Raw genomic sequence first — 14,476 nt, 5'->3', positions numbered from 1 at the left:
TTCTTTAGGAAAGGCTTCCCATAAATATACCTGTCCACGAAGTTGATAGCTACTTATATATTTTATCTCTGTGTTTTTCAGGGTCAGCCTTGTAATCCATTTTCTTCACAAGCCAGTGAAGACCTGACTTCTGCAGCAGTTCAACACAGTTTGAAAGAGGCCTCTAAGGACAAAGGCTAAAAGCATCTCCTATGAATTCAAGCACAATATGTACTTGTAGGCACCTCTCATCCTTCACAGATATTTGTCTAATTGCAGTTATTTATTAATCTGAAATGCAAAGTGTCCAAGAAGACATTGGACATTGGCAATTTAAGCTGTTCTCTCAACCTTCCTTGAAGGTTCATCCAAAATAGACCCTGAATGTTTGTCATTTGTCAAGGATTCAATAATTGGCAGGAAAGGATAGCTTTGGGCACATATGTTCCTTTCCTCCCTCTCTCTCCCAAACATTGTGATCTTGTTTAGTTTTGTACTGTCATGTCAGCTTCTTCTGTACTTGCTAGGGTTCATCTTGTATCTTGTATCTTGTGATGGCGCTGCAGAAGGTATTCTTGTCACCTTGAACACTTTCCACTCTTTCCTCGTGCTGGCTGCTGTTTCCATGGAAGTCTGTGATGTGTTTTATTCAGAGTATGATTTGTAGAATGTTTGCTTAGAACAGAGGAAGGGAAAAATATCTTCTTCAAGAGAGAGTGAAGTAAAATATATTCTAAATTAAAAAAAAAAAAAAAATCACTCTCTCTCTAAACCTTAATCCTCAGCTCTACTGTATCCCCAATTAATACCATTCTGTTTAGGACTGAAGTGTTCAATGACAACACGAAGAAAGACATGTCAGGTCACAAACCCAGAACATCAAATATTTCCACTTTTCCTAATTATCACCCAGCCTTACCAAAAAACAGATGGAACCACTTTCAAAGCTTTGTGTGTGCGCCTGTGTGTGTGCATATGTATATCTTATGAATGGCTAATTCAAATCAAACTTGGGATTCTAGTCAAGACAACAGCTTCACTGCCTGAACCAGCTTGTTTCTGTACACTTATCATTACCAAAAAGAAGAAAAACAGCAATCAAGTTGCATTCAACTCCAAAGAAAAAGAATAGACCCCACATTTTCCAATACCAGCCCACTATGCCATACTTGCCTGTGTAACAAACATATGGAGTGGCACATACTCTGGACTTGATTCTGATTGAAATTTCACAACTAACTGTAGCATCTGTAGCTTGACTAATGCAGCTAAAAGCTCAACTAACCTCTTCCCTTTCCCCTTGTTCTTATTGCATGGCTGCAGGATGAAACTTTGTGCATAATAGGCAGAGAGATCCATCTACTTATGCAGGTATGTGCAGCACAAGCTATAGCTGCCCAGGAGCACCACCGTACTGCACATCCTCACAAGCTGTAGTGGATTATCCAAAAGACAGTGCTGCCTACACCCATTCCTTCAGCTCAGCCATGCTGAGACCATTTTAAATATTGCAGAAGCATAATTCTGGTCTTTTCCCAAGACCTTGCAGTGTCATTCATTACTATGAAGTGTCAGGAATTCAAAGGGAGAAACATGTGAGAACAAAAGTAGGTGCCTCTAGCTTGTAGCAGCAGTGCTGCTAATTGGGACACTGTCATATGTGTCATTGACTTTTACTAACCACCAGAAACACCTCCAGAAAAATATAAAATGCTAATCTGACTTTTCCCCCCAGTTTACAGCTGTTTTATAGTGGCTGCCTCTCTTGTCCCTCAGAACGGATATTGTCCAGAAGTATTTACAGACAAAAACAATCTTCTAGGACCCCTCACACTGGGACACAGGCATTAAGGAAAAATAAAGCAAAGGAATGCCAGATGCAATGGAATGAACAGTTAAAAGGCAGGAAGGTAACATATGTGCTTCTCTGCCTTGCTCCAACTGGGTGACACACTAATAGGTTTCTTATTCTGCTTTCTTCTGCTAAGAGACTGGAAGACATATGTCAGTTTTCCACCTTAACTGTGCATTTTCTAGTTTGTTTGGATTTATGTCATAACCTTAATGGGATTTAAATGGAATTTTTATATGTGAATAATACTCTGCATTAATGCAAGAACTTTAGGTTGCTGTGCTACCAGCTTGATTTGCATAAAGGTTTTTAAATATGAAAAAAGAATAGCCAGGCTATTGTAGATGGCAAAGTGAAAAAAGACCCACTGGCATAATAATAAGAGGAAAAGACAACTCCCCCAAAACATTGGCTTGTGAAAGGGTTAATTCTCTGACTCTTAGGTACAACTGGGTGTGAGAGAAGAGCCCAGAGGTCATGCTAGTCATGAATATTTAGTTGCTGGAGGGTCAAGGCCGGATTAAATGGTGAAGCTGGAAGGTCAATGTCATAGGTTTATATTTTATCATAAAACATTTTCTGTTCTAGTGTACTGTCTGTGTTCTGTAAATGTAAATTTTCTGTCAATGCATAGCTCACATGATGTTACACACACCCCACACACTGGGGTGCAGAAGTGTCTGTTTCCTTTAACTGTGTTGTAGATTTTGAGATATCATCTATAAACAATAAACACAAGAAGGTGTCTCACATTGAAAAGTATGCCATTATGCAATTACATATTACGTATGTTTAATATACACTATGTTGTCCTCCTATTTCCAAGTCCTTGTTTACCCTTGAGTATATCAAGTAGGAGAAGGAGAATACTTGCACATTTGGTACTGTTATTTCTTCAGAACATGAACTTGGGGCACAGAGAGTTCTGAAGATTTTTCCTGACAATTTTTTGGGAGTACCACTGCAGCTCTTACTCTTAGTTCTTTGCCTTAAACCTTTGCCTTTACCATCCATTTGGTTTTCCAAGCCTCAGCTGTGTATGAGCAGTTCTGAGTTACTGATCATTGTGCAGTCAGGGAACTTTCCTGCTGGCATGTTATTCATTCTTAGTGTACTATTATTATTTTTAAATGAATTATGTATATAACACACTTGGTGTACAGACTACTCTGCATGTGAATAATAAAGTACAGTCTTTGCTCAGAAGAGCTGACAGTCTAAGGGATTGATCCAGATTATTCATGGGTGATTTGCTAAGGCTAGTGTTGTGAGTAATCTGTTGATCTGGCCCCAAATTAATTAGATAACTTGATGAAAAAAACAATAGGTCATGCTAGGTAGTGCAGGAGGGAAGGGATGAAACGCAACAGTACATAAAGGCCTAGGAAGAAAGAGGATAAACACAGGCTGGTTTGGATTTGATTCGCTTCTCTTGTGGCAGTGTCTGCATGGAAATGCTGTAAAGAATGGAGCTTGGGCCCTGGAATGAAATGTCAGGTTTCCTCCAAGCCTTACATTTTGTTGTGTGTTCAGCCTGCCCTCCTGGGAGGTGATAGCCTTGTCTGGACCCAATTATTTTTATTATGGTCCATCTCCACAGTCAGGTCCAGAGGAGTCTTCTCAATAATTTTATGAGTAGGTGAGATTGAATATACACACACAGGTCTGAAGAGCATTGGAGCAGGCTGAGTTAAACCATTGTGGGCAATTGGCAAGTGCAAGGATGGTCAGTGGCTCAGTTTCTTGTGAGTTAGTTCCTTGCCCATGGGGAACAGGACTGCAGCAGCCAGGCGTGTGTATGACTGTCACGTGAAAAAAGCTTGATCACGGGATGATACTACTTTGAAGTCCAGACCTGGCTCTTTATCTCATGCAGAAGCAGAATATGAAGTGTCAGTGTGCCAGAACACTGGTCTTGTGTCGTTTCTTGGAATTCCTGCAGGGCTGAGGGTCAAGCACTAAATTTGAGTTGTGAGATTTCATGCATTGTTACAAATGAATTTAAAGCACTTTATCAGGATTGAGGCCTGGAAAATCGGTGTTTGAGTACGGTTAATTTCTGTTGAATAGTAATCTTTAGTTTGTACTTAAAGGTCCTGTTTGTACTGCTGCAAGTGATGCTTGGACTTGCAGAGACCTTGTTTGCAAGGGTTCTGTGTTCAAAAGCTGCAGTAAGGTATGAAGACTTTGGCAGAAAGAAACCAAAACCAAACCTGTGCATTTTTGCCTGGGAGGTGACCCAGGGCAGATTATCAGTGGAGCTGGGGCAGTGAAGGGCAGAATGGAAGTACCTGTTGCTGGCTTTGGAAGCTTCTGGCTGGTGCAGCTGGTAACATACTGCTTATAACTGCTTGAAGCCATTTCCTGGAACCTGGCTTCTGCTTGCATTTTTTGTGTGATCTAGGCTAAAGGATCTTGACAAGAAAATTCCACTTATAATTATGGACAAAATGATTGTCTCAAATGATTATCCAAGATGCTCATTTCACCAACTGGTGTTGTTTGCAGCATGGAAAGGGTCACAGGTGGCTCAGAAATAATAATGTGGTATTTATGCAGATGGCCACTGTGCTGGAAAAGTGTTAGATGTATTTCACTAAGTTGGTCCCAGATGAAAAACTTTTCTTTAATGCAGAAGCAGATCAATTCTATTCTTACTCTAATGTAGACGTAAGTGGGAAAATGAAGCAAAATATGGGGAAACATCAAGGTGTTATGCAAAATAAAATATTGATTGTAAAAATCCCAAAACAAAACTTGCTTGCTGTCTTAATTTTTATCTCTCATGTCTAGTACTTACATGAAAATATTTCTTCCTGCTCTTTCATCAAATCAAACTAAAATTTCCCACTACAGAAAACTATTGTTTCCTTTATTTTTGTTTTTTTTAGCAGGAAATAAATACCTCTCAAAATCTGCAGGGATAAAAGTTTAATTGTGTCTTAGTTGCTTGCTGTGATTTTGAAATCAGTGCTTTAGTCTGAATAATCACTTGGTGGGTTATAAAATAACATGATGAATATTTCTATTTCTCATGTTAAAATCTAGGTTTTGTAAGGTAATTGACAATAATGGAGTTGACACTGGATTAACAATTTTGACCTGAAGTTGATATCAAGAGGGGTTTTTTAAGAAATGAATGAATGAATTTTTTTAAAAAAGGACCATACTGTGGGAGAAAATATACTTGCAGCAGTAAGGATTCATCCACTCACGTTTTGCTCAAGCTGCAGATAAAGATATGTGAATAAGCTAAAACCCACATAAGCACTTTTTATCTTGGTAGAATTTTATGAAGACTAGGTTGTTGGATTGCATAGAAATAAACTATTTTAAAAAGACTGATACAGAAATAAAAGTTTAGACACAGCTCATGTGAATAGGTTGGTCCTAAGAACAGTAGTCTTGATTCCATGATAAAAATGATGGGTGAAACTGGAGGTCAGCACTGAAATGCTGGGGAGCTTTTGGGCCATGCTAGGGTGAGGGACAGAATGCAGGGACAGCTCGCAGGAGAAACAGTGACATTGCTAATGGGTGGTGGTTGGACAGATAAAATGAGGCCTGATGCAGGTGACTTGGGTAGAAATTGGCTTGGGCAGTCTTGGTGGAGCTTGCTTCTTGGCATACAACTAATTGCTGGCCAGGTCTGTCTCTAGAAATGTTCTTGTTTTGTGGCCTCCCAGCTGGGGCTGATAGAGTCCATTGTTTAGAGTATATGTGTTTGTGTTTCTGCCATATTACATGAGAGTGCTGTTCCACAGTGCACCCAAATCCTGCAGAGTGCCTCCACTTCTAATGCCAAATCTGCAGTAAATTAATCTGCAGTCTTTCTCTCAATGTGAATATTTTAAAAGCTGCTTGTGGGCTTGTGAATAGGCCACTTACATTGCCTCCCTTGCAGATACCCTCCTCAGGGAGACAGAAATAGGAATGAGTGTGTTCAGAAAGATTTCTTTTACCCTGAGAGATGGTATTTCCATGTCACGAATCAGACAAACTTTTTCCCTGTGAGTTTCCAGCCCCCTTTCAGCCCTGGGCATCACTAAAAATGTCCTTTAAAGATGGAAGTAATCTCTGTGATTCCGGAATCTGAAAACTAGAGTCTCTAGGAATGAAATTAGGAACCCCTGCCCAGAAAGGATGGGAATCAGCTGTACCACACTCTGCAAGCCTTGTCCCAGCTCCAGATAAAAACTGTAGAAACGCACGGGCTCTGCATGCCCTGGCACAGCCGTTTGATTTGTCTCTGATTCTTCATCACAGTAACTGGTGTTTGGCACGTCCCTTTTACTGCGTTCCTTCAAATGATATGGGCTGTCTCAGAGAGGCTGGGAAATGCAAAGATCGAAGGCTGGGACTTGCTTCTGACCAGAAAGCTTTTAGAGTTTAGCTTCCTGCTGGGCAATCCTGATACATGAAGAATCAATTGTGCTAACTGCTTTAGGGAAAAATATCTAATCACTACCTCAAAATATTTCCCTCTTGGCTGTGTTAGAGCCTTTCTTGTAAAAACTGAGGGGGCAAACAGGAGGGTGAGAAAGATAGTAGCATTCTAAAAAATATTTTAAAGAGAAGAGCTGTTTGCGAGTTGTGGTAAGTGCTGTAACACTTTTCTCAGATCTCTGTAACTCACTCTTCTGTAACATAAACAAATTCAAATCCATCTATACTAGATGGAAACCAGTTTTCTTGTAATGTCCTGTGTGTCTGATCTCCAGTTTATTATACAAACAGATTTCTTGCATCTTCTGTTTTGATCTTTAAGATTCACTGACAGCCGCTTACCTAATGAGTGTGTATGAGCCATGTAGCACAACACTGATGGCGGGCTGATCCTTATGGTGTGCGTGCTTCCATCCTACCCCCTCAGACAAAGTAATTGATGACAACGTGAAAGTCCCAAATGTCCTTTTGTTAAGGCATGTTTATTCAGATATTTTTTTTAAAAATAGTGTTCTACAAGAACAGCTGTGGCAGTTTTTCATTGTTTGTTTTTCTTATTTTTTTTAAGGAGTTAGACAAAGATATGATAGCAATGAAATGAGTAGACATAAGAAAGAGTGCTGTGGGATCCCAGGGCCACTTGACTGCTAGAGTAGAAAGATACAGTTGGCTCATCCATCAGCACAAAGTGACTTCAGTCAAGCAATGGTGATTTGTGCCAGCTGGTAATTTCTTATTTCCCGGTAGCCCTTTATTTTCAGTTCTGCATTTACATATTTGGCTTTTGTGTGTTTACTGAACATGGCAGGATGTGTAAACTGGGCAAAGAAGTAGAGAAATCACTTGATAAAGGTCATGGGAGGGGGCATCAGAGGGTGACAGAGCCGTTTTCAGCTCTGCTTGCATTTTCTCACAGAATACTCTTGCAGTTCTTTTCCTTCCTTGCTGATTTCTCTAGTTGAGCTGTAGGTTTATAATGTCTATTTTAGGGCTGATTAAGTGCTAGTAACAGGAAGTTTTGTGTGCTTGTGGAGTTTGAATGGATCTTGGGATTTTGTACAGAATTACCATAACAGCCATAAAGAAAGAATATCATAAATAATATATTCAGAACAGTTCATGTATCAGTCTATAAAATAAATTTTTTTATTATTTTTATAATTTTTTTTTCATCAGTTTCTCTAGCTGCTGTTAGAAAGGTCTTAAAGTGGAAAAAAACTCCATTCATTGACCAGTAGGTTATGGCCAGATTTCTTCTCATTTGGTGTTTCAGTACCATACATAATTATATTTATTGTTAACAATTTCTTATTGACTCCTCTTACTTCATCTCCTCTGTTTATGTGTTTCTGGCATGTTGTATGGTCTCCTTTCTAACACACTGATGAACCTGCAGACATACTGGAATTTCAAATAATCTTTTTGAGCTCAGTGATTATGTTATGATCTTAGAAATGGATACACTGAGAATATAGAAATAGAACTAAAAATGTGAAAGTAAAGGCAAAAATAAAAGGAAAAGCAGAGACATTTTGCCACTGAGGAATATAGTTTCTGGGGTATATTTAGTAGTTTGATTTGAGCATGGATTCCTTGAACACAGTATTTTTCTACCTGATTACTCTGAATCAGTGCTGAAATAAGTGGGATAAAATACTTGCCCTTGGCATTGTGAATATGCTGGTGTTTAAAGAACTTTTAATAAGGATGCAATTCAGGCCTCAATGGATGCATAGATAAGAAGTGAGGTATGTGAAATGTTAATCTGTTTGGCCCTTCCAGTGAGGTCAGGTTAACTCAAATTCATGTGCTTCTCAAAGGAACTTTGGGCCAAATGGCGTACACTGACCTACACTGTCCTGGTATGGCTCGGGTCAAATGATTCCTGTGGTTTAAAATCAGTTTAAATTCTGATAGTTGCATCTTGCTTTTTTTAAAAAAAATTCATTTATTTTTAGTTTGCAATTCTTGCTATTTTTTTTGTCTCAAAAATAGGAAAAAAAATTCAGAAAAATTTGAGTTTGAAGAAAGTTTCATACAGCTTTAGTTAAAACCTCACAGCACATAGAACTATCAAGTTAAATCAAAAATGCTCTGGCCAGCAAATTTTTTTGTGACTTAAACCAGGAGGAAAACCCTGCTTTCATAACTGAAACAGCAATTAAATAGATAGTGAAAGAAGTCAGAGTTTATGTTTGAATTCTGGTAACCCAGTATCAAAAGGATAGGTCCTAATGTTGTTGATAAAAGTTAAACAAGAAATATATTTTCTTTTCAAATTTCTAGAAGTCAATTATGTGATTTCTTACAATCATGTCAGGTACTGTTACAGAAAGCTGAGCTTTTGTGACTGTTCCAGACCTGTCTGATGTTACTGGGCAGCCTGCCAAAGTCTCCTTTTTGTATGCCAAGATGGTAATTATTGACACTTCATAGGGAAAGGGTTTCAAGGAACTCACATCAATATTTCTTCCACAGTCAGAAACTGGAAATGCTGCTATAGTAAAGAGATCTTGAAATCCTTGGGGATTATATTCCTGGACTGAATGAATACTAGAGAGTACTAAGAAAGTTAACCTCAGGCAGACAAAACAGAGCCAGTGTGCAGAAGCCTGGAGTGGAACTCCAGCAGAACTATTTGAAGACAATAAATCTGTTGAGGAGTGGGAGTGGCTGAGAAAACTTTGTATGTGCAACATACTGTCTTTCAGGATTGAAGGTATATTATAAATCAAAACTAGCACTCAGGAAAGGACTGAGGGGCTTGACTTTAAAACTCAGGAGTAAGTCACAGAGCTCAGGGGGAAGAAGCACCACACTCAAGGAAGGCTGAAGCCATCACTGTCTGTGCTTTCAAGGTTTTATGCCACATTCATATGTGGCATTTGACTACTTATCTTGGGTTTTCCTCACAGTCACAGGAGTCAAATTAATTTGGTTTTGTAAGTGAGGTTTTTAGGGTGAAGGAGGGATGTCTCACTGAGTGAGCAGATTTTAGACCAGAATATGAAGTTTCTGGTGACTCTGACCCCTTTCAGGTGTGGATTTTATCACTGGCACTAGCTGTTATGCTGGGCTCCTCTCCTGCTTGTGTGAAATGGATGTGCTTCCCTACTGAGACTGCCAGCTTCACAGAGGGGTGAAGAAGCTTATGTAGAGTGTCATTAAGAGTTCATACTTGGCCAGCCCTTATCCACAGTGATTCTAAAGGCAGGCTGAGAGTGTTGGGGTTGTTCGTTCTGGAGAAGAGAGGGTTTCAGGGATAGATTGTAGCACCTTCCAGTACTTAAAAGGGCCTACAAGAGAGCTGAATAAGGACTTTTTACAAGCACACATAGTGATAGGACAAGGGGTGATGGCTTTACACTGAAAGAGAGCAGGTTTAGCTTAGATCTTAGAAAGAAATTTTCCTTATAGAAATGGTGAGGAGCAGGTTGACCAGAGAAGCTGTGGCTGTGGAAGTGTTCAAGACCAGTTTGGATGGGGCTTTAAGCAATCTGGTCTAGTGGAATGTGTCCCTGCCCATGGCAGAGGGGTTGTAATGAGATGATCTTTAAGGTGCCTCCCAACCCAAATCATTCTGTGCTTCTATGATTTCTCTCTTGCACTGTTATCTGAATGCTTTAGATACTTGCATATGGTTATCACATCCTACCCCCTGCTCACTGCTTTGTCAAACTCCATATGCTTAAGAAGATGCTTAACTCATGTTAATCATTCCCTGCATGTCCCAATGTGTGTCACTTGCAATCCTAGCAAGTAATTCCATAAGAAGCAGAAATTGCAAAGTATGAATTCCTGCTGATATTTGCACTTTGGTCTGCTATTTCTGTTTAAAATGAAACTCTTATTTCAGTCTTTTGGTTAGAACTCAAGAAGACCTCTCTTAACTTGCTTGAAAATACCAAAGACACCTAAGCAATTTTCAAATTTGTTTGAAGTTACACAGTAGAAATTACTGAGGAAGGGAAACAGACAGACAGACAGGAGGCTGAAGAGATAAGGTGAGTTGTGTAAATCTTATTTCTTTAAGAAAGCCTTGAAAAAAATTAGAAGGAAAAGTTTATATGGTAACTGTTACATAGCTACGTTTATATGATAGATGTTACATTCTCTGTATCTGTGCTAAACACCATTGCAGTGCCAACTGCATGAGTAGCCAAGCTGAAGCCATACTGTTTAGGACTCAAAGCTCAGCCCGAGGAATAAGAAAGGCTTAATATAAATAATTAACAACGTCTTGTTTTCAGGCAAGCTATAACTGATGATGATTTAGCCCAGAAAGTGCACCCTTACCCGTGGCGGCTCAGGAGCTGACTGCCACGCAGCTCAGAGGCCTGTGCAGTGTGATAGTGAGGGTCAGGCAGGGACAGGGACCCTGTCAGCACCCAAGCCAAGCCATCTCCCGCTTTTGCAGCTGTATGCCAGCAGCTCTGGTCATGTGCTGTCAGCAGGAGTGCTTGTATTAGCACAGGATACTCAGGTCTTCGCTGCTTTATGAGCTGAAAGGTCAGCTACACTTGAGCTTCAATCTACCATCCCTTGCCCTCCATTAAGTCAGCTGCCTGAAGCTTAAAGCACAGTTTAGTCTGTGATAGAAACTTATGGGAGTCTGCTCAGGGGCAACACTCAAGCTATACCTCAAGCTAATTCGACAATTCCCATGAGACAGCAGGAGTTTCTTGAGGAAGATACCTGATGCCAAAAATGTGTCTATGCAGTCCAGAACAGCTCTTTATGGTGCCGTAGTAGAAGGCTGAAAAATTCATAGGACTAGCCCAGGGATGTCTGTGATGTGGACAAACTGTTTTACTGAGAGGGGCCATGCATTTTGTTATTGGGGAGTAACAAATGAATGTGTAGTGATCGTTCTTATTAATACTAAGAACAACTGTATTACTGTAGTTTAAAAAACTTGCTCACCAGCCCTGTGAAAAACTCTAACAAAGAAGTAGACAAGGAGGAGAGAAAGGTGGTGATGCTGTCCCTAAAGAAATAATAGGCTGTTTTAGGTCCTTGGTGACAGCCTAACTAAGCTGCTGGACTTGGCACCAAACAAGGTGAAGGGGACCAACTATTCCAGAAAGTGCTTTCTGTTCAATTCCCAGCCTGCCCTGGGCCATTTGCTTGTGCTGCAGCAGGGCCTCAGATTTGCCCTGTGTTCCTGGGAGCTCCAGGGACCACAACGCTGGGGGCAGGACACCACCTCCCAGACAAGGAGTTTTGGTGTGGTGGGCACTGAGTTACTGTGCAAGCCTTGGCCAAGTTGCCACCAAAGATGGCATGGGAGATGTTGCACCCCCATGCTATGCCTCCTTCTCCTGCCTCCTGTTTCTTCTTCTTTCCATTAAAATACACTAGCCTGGTTTTCCAAACAGAGAGCAGCAAAATATTTCTGCTCCTAAGTCTTTCCTAGACTTCTGGCTTTGCACTGAGTTTAGTGAGAACTTAATAGCCTAATGAAGAGACAGAGGCCTAAGTATTTGGTTTGGAACTTCATGTTTGTGAGTTTCTACCAACCACAGTAAAATCTAGTGGGGTTTCATGCTATACATTGCATAGCCATACTGTTCTTGTTAAAGTAATTAAAAGTGTTTGTGCATTAAACAACTAAACAAATTAAAAAAAAAAAAGGCGCTAATCAGCTGTGTTTCAAAAAAACGCAGACACAAAAATGATGCTGTCTACGTCATTTGGAATAGTCAGGCCTGTTCTATTACATGTCTATACCAGCAGGATATAACAAAGGTAAAGATTTAAGGCAATTTTGACACCTTAAAGCAGAACTGTTAGCACTGCATAGACTTTCAAATCCAAAGAGGATTCAGCCTGCTCACTTACTGCCTTCCACATCTTCAAAGGACCATGACTCTTTTTTAATCTTTCCGCTTTGCTGTGAAGCCATAGGAAGTTATTGACTTTACAGGCAGTTTTAGTACACAATCAAGCAAGAAAAAATGCTGGTGTACTATGAGGCTGAGTTCAAATCTTCATTTCTTTGTGTCACACCCCTCTCTGTGCTGAGGCAGAATTTAAAAGTGCAGAACAGATGGTGAGCTGTTATACAATGTTTTGTTTTTTGACCCCCTTGTTGAGCCAAGATTCTCTGAAGGCTTTCAGGGATGCTTTGGCTACCTCACACATTTTCCAAATGTAGTTGGAAGAAGTTTTCCACAATAATATTGATTGATTATAATTAGATACAGTCTGAACTCTGGATCTGAGCTCTGACATTGCTCTTCTTGGAATAGCTCTGGGGTAAGTGTAGGCTGGAGGTCTGCCAGGGAGCGTGTTTGCTCACTGGTCAGTGTCTCAGTGAAGTGCTGCCTACTTTCCTTTCAGCCCAAGTGTAAGAGCACTTAAATTTCCCGTTGTCTAACGCCAGAAGGTGCTATTAGAACTGATGCTTAAATCACCAGCCTCCTTGGAAAAACTTGAAGAGGAACTATGACCTGGTGTTTTAATGGGTTTTCCCTGAACACCAGGAGCACAGACCTCTGCCCAGTTTCACTGGGGTGAAGAGCTCAAGTTTCTCTGCCCACTGAGAAAGAGATAGAAGCTGAAAAGGAATAGAAAGCCAAGAATCCAGAAAGGCAACTGCTGGGACTGTGGCCCCCAGTGAGTACTCCTGGAGGCCCTTCTGCCCACAGTAGGCCTTGACTCAAGGCTGAAGTTGTCCTTCACCATGTCCAGTGTGAGGGAAGGAGGACTTTGTGTCCATCCTCACATTTGCATCTGTATGAAACAAGCTTTCACCAACATCCTTCCTCAGAAATCCTGAATATTAGCAAACACTTTGGCCTAATATCCAATTAATGTAGATTCTAAAGTAATGTAAAGTAAGTATGATGAAAAGACTCAAAAATCCCACACCAAACTATGCAAAGCTCAGGAATTCAGTTTTGCATCCTGATCCTGACTGTACTTCAGAGATGTAACAAATCAGTTTGCCTGGGTCCTGCAGCTCCTAGGGTGACACTGAACAAACTTTCCTCCCAAGACTACACATGGCATTATTTTTTTCAACTGTATGAGATATCCAGAGGAAGGAATTCAACTGGATATTTTCACTCATTCTTTTATTTGTTTTCTTGTTCTCTTATCACCCGAACGATTCCTTGAATTACACCTTGAAAACCTTCTGTACTATATTGATAGAAGTGCTGCCCTTAGCAGAAGCTTTTGGTGAAGTTTAAATAATAAGACATGAAAGTACATTAACATAATTTAAAGGCATAAGGTCCTAAAAATATACCAGTGATGACAAGTAGTCACTTGTTTTGGATGTCCCAATCTTGGGACATCTAACCTCAAACATTTAGAATTGTCTTGGCTATATAGATGAGCTAGGTGCTCTTGTAAATTTATATAGTGAGAGGTTTTAGAATGGAAATATTTTAAACCCCTCAATATTTTGAAATTCTTGAACTATAGATTTAAGAAATTTATGAATTACATACAGAATAACTGAAAAGTAAGGCTTCTGTTTTATCTAGGTCTTATTTAGCATTTGTCTTCTCTATTTAGAAGTCAGGACAAGCAGCTTTAATTACATTTCCAAATGTTTCTAAATTTGGAGGACTTTTGTATACCAGTCAAAACTAATATGAATGAAGGACTAAAAGCCCGTCTAAACATGTTCAATGGATAAAAGTGTTAGTATCACCTGAGCTTTACTTAATGTTGGAGAAAAATCATTGTGAAATTAAAAATAGTCTAATGAAAAGAAAACACTTGGGAAGCACAGATACTTACAGAATCTACTGATGATAGCTCTATTTTCATGGGCTGGAACTATACTATGTCCTCTATAAAAATGAAAAAAAAGCCCTAGCGCTGCAACAAGAAGACAGATTTTTTTTTTTTTTTTGGTATTGTGAGAGCTAAGCACTGCAAAGGGGAAGTTTTAGAGAAGAAAGTTTAATACACAGCTGAATTGGGCCAAAAGATTTCCTGTCATCCAAAGGACCTTTGGAATCTTATTTTTGGGATTTTCTGACATGCCATGAGAAAGTCAGAGAAAGGGGTTCTGTTAGACCTTTTATTTTCTCTCTCTTGTAGTTTTTCACATTGAATGTGTGAGCCTCAAAGGATTGAATTTGAGGAGGATTTGAATGAGAACAGAATAGTACTTGGCTTTATAAGGTCAAAGAGATTGCATTTAATGAGCTGCAAATTAAAGATTTTGCTGTAAGAGAT

At 39.8% G+C, this 14,476-nt stretch overlaps 1 long non-coding RNA gene across 1 annotated transcript in view; it reads left to right on the top strand.

Annotated features, from left to right (window-relative positions):
- Positions 1 to 2,968, top strand: part of LOC125323570 — a 35,325-nt gene extending 32,357 nt beyond the window's left edge. The window contains exon 3 of the long non-coding RNA XR_007202562.1: positions 82 to 2,968. This is a non-coding gene — a long non-coding RNA (uncharacterized LOC125323570). The remainder of the gene's footprint in view (positions 1 to 81) is intronic.
- The last annotated feature ends 11,508 nt before the right edge of the window (positions 2,969 to 14,476 follow it).

The sequence above is a fragment of the Corvus hawaiiensis genome, chromosome 3, assembly GCF_020740725.1.
Source record: "Corvus hawaiiensis isolate bCorHaw1 chromosome 3, bCorHaw1.pri.cur, whole genome shotgun sequence".
Lineage (NCBI taxonomy): Eukaryota > Metazoa > Chordata > Aves > Passeriformes > Corvidae > Corvus > Corvus hawaiiensis.
This window is presented reverse-complemented; position numbering and strand designations above follow the sequence as displayed.